Source organism: Syngnathus typhle, linkage group LG10 (assembly GCF_033458585.1).
Source record: "Syngnathus typhle isolate RoL2023-S1 ecotype Sweden linkage group LG10, RoL_Styp_1.0, whole genome shotgun sequence".
NCBI lineage: Eukaryota > Metazoa > Chordata > Actinopteri > Syngnathiformes > Syngnathidae > Syngnathus > Syngnathus typhle.
Genome location: NC_083747.1, coordinates 9,088,547 through 9,097,729, shown reverse-complemented (window position 1 = coordinate 9,097,729; position 9,183 = coordinate 9,088,547). Strand labels below are relative to the sequence as shown.

At 38.0% G+C, this 9,183-nt stretch overlaps 1 protein-coding gene across 1 annotated transcript in view; it reads left to right on the top strand.

Moving 5' to 3' along the window:
* Positions 1 to 38: 38 nt before the first annotated feature.
* me1 (malic enzyme 1, NADP(+)-dependent, cytosolic) overlaps positions 39 to 9,183 on the top strand; it is a 56,799-nt gene continuing 47,654 nt past the window's right edge. The window contains exon 1 of the mRNA XM_061288956.1: positions 39 to 271. The gene's annotated coding sequence lies outside the window, so the exon portion shown is untranslated. The remainder of the gene's footprint in view (positions 272 to 9,183) is intronic.

Here is a 9,183-nt window from a genome sequence, read left to right as displayed (position 1 = left end):
TCACAGCGTTGTATTCAGTAGAAGCCGCAGTGCACAAGAGATGCGATGGTGTGAGACCTGCTCATCGAGGCACAAAACAGGAGGACAATCCAGCCTCATTTTGTCTGTGGGACTTTGCAGGAATTACTTCCACTGGTCTCACAACAATAGTGTGGGAGCGCTCCGGATTTGAATTCCTGACAACATCTGCAACACTTTCCCTCCAAAATGAAGTGATACAATTGTGAGGACAAAAAGACACAGACAATGACACATCCTTCCATGGTATTAAGTAAGTCTGCACAAACTGCTGATTTAAGAGTACAGAGTAACATACCGTCATTTTCGGACTATAAGTCGCACCGGAGTATAAGTCGCACCAGCCATAAAATGCCCAAAAAAGTGAAAAAAAACATATATATGTATATAAGTCGCTCCTGAGTATAAGTCGCCACCCGCACCCAAACGATGAAAAAAAACGCGACTTATAGTCCGAAAATTACGGTATGAAGAAAACACTTTTCAAATTATTTCTTGGTGCCTGTTGTCACTCTCTTGTGCCACAGTGCTCCAAATAAGAGGCAAAGTGTGCTTGCTACAAGTTGCTTATTTGACGGTCACAGTTGAAGTTGAATTATACTTGCATGTAAAACACAAAAAAAGATTAAAACATTATATATCGTAACACAAAAATATTCAGCCACACCGTATATTTTTAACAAAAGTCAGCTAGCGTAATGCTAACATACTATAACAAAAATTCCTTAGTGCTGCCCGCCATGTAATTATACTTGATTGCTTGAAAATCAGTGGGGGGACTAAAGTGTAGGGGCATTAGTTACTTTGGGCAAGAGGTGGGCAACACCTTGGAACACCTAAGCCTCAATCATTGGAGTGTAGAGAGACGATTGTTCACGTTCAGATTCCCACATATGGACAATTTAGAGTGTTCGGATAACCAGATGTGTTTTTGGACTCTGGAAGGAAGCCCACACAAGCACAGCGGATACGTGCTAACTACACACAGAAAGGCCGGAGGAAAGATTCAAACTCCAGAGCTATGACGTAGATTATATTATCATCAAGCATGTTATTTTTTTATTAATAAACAACACTAATCAAGCAAAAGTATGTAATGCCATATTTCTAAATTGAACATCGAATTACAGTTTAAGTGCAACCTGCAGAGCGAGTACAGATTGACCTTGTGATTGAGCATTGTGGAATGTAATTTTATAGAGATAAAAACGGGGGTGATCTGCTCTCTTTCTCACGAGAGAGAAGGTTTTTATTGGTGATGTTTGTTTCTGTTGGATGCATTCAACTATGGCCACTATAAAAAAAAAAAAATTATGTACCCACAATTTATTTATATAACCTTCTCGTATGTGATTATAGGGAAGGAGAGCAGGTGCACCTACATTTTGTGGATCCATCCCAAATTCGACATTTTAGTTCAGCTGGTATTTTGTGGGATTCTACCAAATGAAGTACACATGGAAGACTGGCAAATTATGCTGCACATCTGTTTTTGTCTCATCTCTTTTGGTCTCAGCAAACTTCATATGCACCAACACAGCTTTGATTTGCTGTATGTATTATTAACTGTTTCAAGCGGGAGGGAAAAAGAGTAAAAATACTTATATAGAATCCCTTACTTGACTGTGTTCTTCTAAGCCATCTGTTTATAATATCCCACCACTGATGACGGTGCGAGTGCTTCTGTGCTTGCGCAAATGTTTCGGAGAGGAAGGAAGTGGTCAGGAAGACCCGGGTGGCCATGCACACCTGATGTAGCTTGTTATAAAGCTCCTAATGCAGATCATCATTATCTGAGCACGATGACCACACATGTGAGTGTGCACATTATGAATAAACTATAGGGCACAATCTACTATTTATAGTTGCAGTGGAGAAATATTTTCTTCTATCTAGCAGGGGCCTAATGGAAAATCAGTTGGAAACACTGCCCAAGATCAATGCTAAGTACATATAGTTGCAACAGTTCCCTTGGAGACGAAGCTCTTGACGCAATTGGACGAGCATTTTCCCAAACTGCTGGAGATCATCAGGAGTAAGGGAGGACGTGTGATAAAGCAGACCACCAGGACACAGTAGGTTTTAAATATAGTTGTGAGTGAGCTGGCAGTGGGATCCATAGTTGAAAAGTTGGGCTCTGTGTGTTTGTGTGATTTTCATTTAATAGTTAATAATTGACGGCATGGAGGCCAACGGGTTTGCACGTCTGCCTGACAGTTCAGAGGCTGAGGGTTCAACTCCAGGCATGGGTGTGGAATGTGCATGTTCTCCCTGTGCTTGCATGAGTTTTCTCAGGATATTCCAGTTTCCTCCCACATTCCAAAAACATGCATCTTAGGTTCACTGAAGACCCGATGTTGTCCTTCAGTGTGGAAGTGGGCAAGCTGACCTGGATTGCCTTAGCAATGAGGACAAAGAGCTTTAGTCCATGAAATTTTGAGTGATATTGTTCAACACTGTTGCATTTCAGTCTGACAACCGCATCCATTCCATTGTTAGTAGTAATATGGTTTGGTTGTGAAGCAAATTCTACAGAACAATGATCCTGATCATTTAAAACTTGCTTATGAGTGTCAACAAGCATCCCCCTATCGCTGCATCTTATTTATTTAATCTTATTTTGTTGTTCTACTTTCTTTCTCCCAGTTTACTGGGTCAACCAGGGACCTCCCGTATCGTATTCCGTGCCATATCATGTGGAAAGGTATGTTAGTATGACAACAAAATTCCTTCAATCCTATACCTCGTTGTAAAGATAAAGATTGCGCTTGCTACAACCGCCTTATATAAATTTAGAGAGAGGCAGCTTCCTCACAAGATTTTCTGTAAGTCTAAGACATTTTGACATTTTCTCAATTCAAAGTCAAAGGTAGTATCAAGGAGTCAAGCCTCTGCTTGTAGTCTTTGGTTTTGTGAAAAGCAGTGAGACGTATTTTTCGAGAGGTCGGGCCTGTGTACAGAGGATAGAGGGTCTTTTGTGCCCGTTGTCACACCCTCATGGGAAGTGCTCCCTTTGCTCTCTGCTGTGGTCGATACGTAATTATTGGCGACATAGTAAAGCTCACCCCTTTGCCACCTTTTTGTTTTCACACATTTTTATAAAAGGGGGCAATTCTGATTCCGACTTTATCTTCGAAAACCCAAGTGCCTCTAGTTGTAAATATCAAAGATATTAAAGGCTGTCACCATTGCACAGACCTCTTTAATAAATCCACTCAGAAGGCTGCAGGAGGCTACAGTTCACTTCCACTGCCTTTATTTTGACAACTGAAAGGTCTTTTAGCAAGGCTCCTCACAGCTTTGCTCTAAACAGACCACCATTGATATCCCAGGAATCCTTACCTTACAAATGCGCACTTGCACACACACGCACAATCACACGCACGTGCGCACACAACACGATACTCCCATTTATTGCAAACTTTTCTGTGATTATTCAGTAGTACCGTATTTTCCGGCCTATAAGGCGCACCGGCCTATAAGGCGCACCTTCAATGAATGGCCCATTTTAAAACTTTATCCTTATATAAGGCGCACCGGACTATAAGGCGCACCATTAATGCATCATGTCAGATTTTTAATCCAAATCAAATCATTCTCCATTTTATCTTTTTTATTTCAACTTCAGACGGAAACAAATTACTTTATAATCATAAAATAATGATCCATAGTCTTTTTGAGTCATGATTCATAGTCTTCAGCGGGCCACTTATGATTGATTTCATGACACAATGCTTTGGGCCAGTTTAAATTTAGGAATTTGGTCCATATATAAGGCGCACTGGGCTATAAGGCGCACTGTTGGTTTTTGAGAAAAATTTAGGTTTTTAGGTGCGCCTTATAGGGCGGAAAATACGGTAATCAGTAATTATTTTATCTTTTCAGAATGTTCCAATGACTCCATTTTTTGTGCTTACCTCATGGTATTATTTCAATATCCCATAGCTCTATATTTCAAGCCAAACCTGTCTCCATAGAAGCACGTCCTGATGGGATATGTTGTGTTTGGCTCATCCTCTAATGAAAACACAAGAAAGCTGGCTTTAGCTTTCACTTTAATGATAAACATCGATAGTCTATTGACCCAGTGACTATGCACGTTGGGTTATCGACTGTAAATGTGGATCTCTAAATGTTTATATCACAACTAGAATTACGATGCTAACATACTTGTCAAGCAGATTTTTTTTGTTGCTGTCATGATCTTCTCTTCACCTAGCCAATATTTTATGAAGTGCTTCACAGTGTTACCAAAATACTGTTGCTGATAAGCAAAATAAAGGCAGATGTTCAACAATTCTCAAGTTAAACATTTACATACAATATAAATCTTTTTAACATCAGTCCAAGTGTTTGCTTCGAAATAAACTTCAAACCTGGGGCGTCATTGAGGTAAAACAGCTGTGAAACTTGGTTGAATGAACAAAATTCTGTGAATAATCATTCAGCAAACATTGAATTATTTTCATGGGATTATTGGTGGGACCACCATATATATTGTGAATGTTAGCATCTGTGAGTCTGTGAAAACCATGCTGGATCAAATGGATCAGTAATATGAGCCATACTGACAAACAACAATGAAATTATAATGATTATAAAATAAAATATTAGACTGATTAAGACATTCAGCCATTACTGCATGTTGAAAGTGTACACACCATTCATAATAGTGGTACATAAGGGTACCTGGTTAACCGCCCTAGTAAAAATAAAAGAAAATAAACACTATTCCCAACATGAAATGAAAACCAATGACGAAAATATGTGTTTGGAAATAAATTTAAAAAAAAATGAATTGGGAATATGAGGTGTTGAGCATGGCACTGTTGGGCTGGATTACACTTCATGGTTCAAGTGACAATTCTGATGTCGCTCTGAAATAGCAAAATACAGATATGGCTCATGGGAGCATCATAGTTGTGATGCGATTGCAGGGACATTGCAGCTAATAAAGACGCTAACTTTTAAAGCTAACTAAGGTATAAAAGTTCTAAAGTGTCTTGGGCAGAGGCACCGAGAGTGTTTTGACAACATGCAGATCGGGATCTCTGACTTGAAAACAGATCAGAATGTGCTCCTGTATGTATGTATGAGGCTGCGTTTGTGTGTATGTGTTTACACTGACTGCCGATATTTTCTTTTTCTGCTGCAATAAAAACATAAAAATACCATTCCACATCACACAGCTGTTTGCATCTGAAATATGCACCACAGATCCCTTATTATACATTGAGAATAAACCAGCAACTCAGCACAGTACCTGTTTGCATTTTTTCAACCCCAAATATCTGTGGATGTGGGGTTTCTCCTCATGACTGATGAGCTTGTCATTTGCTTCCGAAACCCCCAAAGTACATTAAGGCTTAGATTTGAAATGGTACTTGAGACTACATGTGGAGCTTGTTAACTGACTTCTCTCTGACATGCAGTGGGAATTATATACAGTTCCTATAGCTCTGTGGATCCCATGCTGAAGCTTTGTTTTCACTAAAATTTATTACCGGTAGCCCATCAAACCATTAAACGAACATTTATCAAGAACAGAGGTCTGGAAAAGGGATGGATGGAATAAAATGTCATAAGACATATACTAGTATAGTGGAGCACATCAAGCAGGGGTGTGCAAACTATTGTGCTCAAGCGTTACATTTGATTTTAAAAAATAAAAAAACAGACAGATGGACCTCGTGGGCAAGGTAAAATAGTCAAAATGTGTATATAAAACATTTAACTGTTTATTCTGTTAATACTCATTTTTTAAAATTTGTTTTAAAATTTAGAATAAATGCTATTTTAATTTTTTTCATTTTCTATTTGAGTTACGAATTTAGAATTATTTACAAGAAATTAATTACTAGACTCCTTAACGTCTATTTCCCAAACAAGCATCTAAGGTGGAGGAGTTGCCTTCAGTGCTACAAAGGCATATTTGATCAAGTATTCATGAATCTTCCTGTTAACTGATCTTCAGCATGTCTGCACTGTGACCTGAGAACTGCTTACACAAGCAAAATATGACATTTATATCCCTGAGTGTTTACATTGAGGATTTGGAAAGACAAGGTGTTTTCAATTCACATTACCCCGCCAGAACTTGAGACATGAGAGAGGAAGAAGGTGCAGATAGATCAAGGTACTTTTGAGATGGTTAACTCGTGTAATTGAAGAAGAATTCCTGCTTCAGATATGTTGTCTTATTTCATTTAAAAAAACATTCATTCATAGTCAAAGGAATGATTGGAATTATGAGGCTAGCAAGAGGGAACATAAAAATATTGTGCAAATAGTTATGGGGTAGCAAAATCATGTACAGTAGGAAATAGTTAGAAACAAGCAATAGAGTGTAATTATGGATTGAAATATTCACACATTTTCATGGTTCAATCAAGTAAAGCTGAAGAATGTCAAAGTGGGCCCCACATCCTACAATTCTGATGTGGCCCTTGGTGAAAAGTTTAGTCACCCCTGCTTTTGGGGTCAAAAAGATTAAATAAACACACTTTAGAACAACTTAAATGCCTTAATCGCCCTCCTTTCCTGGACAAAACGAGAGAATTTGTTGTAGTACCGTGGCACCTTTTTGATGCTTTAATGTTACTTTAAATAAGACTGTGTTGAGAAGGTTTTTTTCTTTCTTTCTCTGTGGACAAATTGAGGCCCACAAAGTTTCAATTTGTTTTTCAGATCTGTTTCGAAAAACCCACTAGACTGGGATTTCATCATGCTTTCATTCTGTATGACACACCTTGATTTGTGGGCACAATTATTATTAAAAGTGGCCAAATCATACTGACACGTTCCCACATGAATGGAACAAACAGACTCCAAGGCAATACTCATATTGAGAAAAAGTATATCTAACCATTTTTATAATGCATATAATTTTTAATTTGTACAAAAATAACAGCAACCAAAGAACCATTATATAGAAATATAACAATATAATAAAAACAATAATACTTCATTACTATTGTTGTTTTTATTATTGTTATTAATATTTATTGTTATAATAATTATTATTATTATTGTAAAATTGTTTTTTTAAAGGTTTAGTTTCACAGGAGTTCACCAAACAGATTCAAAAGATCTGAGAAGAAAGTGGGCAACCAATCTAGTTGATATGGTAACTGCCAAGCAACATTGACTTGTATATAAAAATAGATTAGTATGTCGTGTTTTTTGCCAGCTATTGACTATAAATCCTCACCCCTCCCTACTGATTGATGGAATGAAGGCAATGCCACAAAGCTGCACAATAAAATATTACCATGACTGTTTCTGCAATTGAAAGAAAATCCCATTTTATGTTAAGAAATGTTGATTTCCTAGGTTTAAGGTTGCAAGTGTGTCCTCAGGACATGTTTAGGTTTTCCTTTAATGCTCTTGAGCCATTCTGATCAAGCTCCTTCTCACACTACACATCAACTTAGCTTTCTCTAATAACGTAAGACAGGAAAGCTGCAGCTTAAACTTCTCTATTTTTTCCACCTTCCCAAATATCCCTGGGCTAAAACAGTGGTACATTATGACCAGACATCAATGAAAGAGCACATTGATTTGAGTGGCTGGGGGAAGGTCCCGTAAGGACCGACAGGAAAGCAAGAAAGAAAGGTTTGACGGCAGTATCCCCTACATAACATTTACCCACCATTTCCTCTGCTGATAGGCTACTGTTGGTCCTCGGCATGCCTGAAAACTTTGGACCACATTGGTATAAGGTCAAAATAAATAAAAATAAATCTGTGGGATGACAACATTTGCCATTTCCTTCTGAACCCATCTCGGAAGCAAATGGTGTGAAAGTTGTTCTGTAAAATATTTTAGCATTGTCTGGCATATTCTGATTCCATTCTGAGTCAATTTCAGAAATTCAAAGGTCAAAGAGTTTCCCAGAGGTGAGTACATGCCGGAACAGTTTTAATATGACTCATTTATAGCCTTGTACTTTCACCTGTATAACTCATTTAGCCAATGGGCATTTTGCATGAACACAGTTGACTGGATTTGACCCCAATTGAAGCAGCTCGTGCTTATAGGAGCCTGAAGTGCAACAAGTACATTTAGAAGCAATTGAGTGGATAACAAATTGTTGTCCAGGGAGATTATACAGTTCCTACAGGCACTTGGAGACAATGGTTAGATCGTCTTCATATTTGCTTTTCTAATCTAATCAAGTTATTGATACTTTTAATTATCTACAAATATCATAAAACAACGGTGAATTAATATTATTACGTACTGACAAAAGATGATATTTAAAGTAGAGCTCATGAGCTAAGAGCACCATAACCATGTAATTATTGTTCATTGTTGTTTTATGCTGACATTCCCATGTTCCTTCCATCTTATCTGCAAATCATAAAGATTATACTTGTCCGTGACCACTGCAGAATTGCAGATTGGTATCCTTGGATTCACCTATCACCTGATTGAAATTCAAATAATTAAAAAAAACTTATAATGGACATCAACCAATCATACATGGATTTTCCCTATTCACAAATCGGCCCTTGTGACAAAATGACGTCATTCCAGCAACCACACCGCTTCATGTGGCATCCTCATTGCCCACATTTTCCATACTGTACAACTACAAACATTTGTAACATACGTGGACAGTCAGTAGGGAAAAATATGGCGAACGAGCAAAAGCTGTTGGAAATAGCATGCTGTGACGGGTCGTTTCTTGATCTATCAGTTGCTATGAAATTACTGTAATCCTTTTTTGCTTTATCCCTTTTATTATGTGACCTTTATTCTGTCATATAAGCCGAGTTCTTTGATGTATCACGTGCGATGCAGTTGCTCTGATCCTTTTAAGCTTTGTCCTTTTATTATGTCATATAAGCCTGATGTCTCATGGTATACAAACTCGAGTTACACAGTGACTAATTGTCACTACGTCGGGCTCACTCCCAGGGAGAAAGTCAAGTTTTGTCTTTACATCCAGCCCTGCTCTCTCATACTTTTCAACTTCCCTGTCATGTCTGCATCTGGGTCCAAATCCTACACGTGACATCCCAATTCTTTGTTTACATTTCATTTTGTTAAATGTACGTACACGTAGATACTCTTTACTGCCTCCTACAGTCTGGCTTAAGGCTATAGCTAGATACTAACTAAAAACATCAGACTCAGTCGTCCAGCTACAAAAGTGTAAAC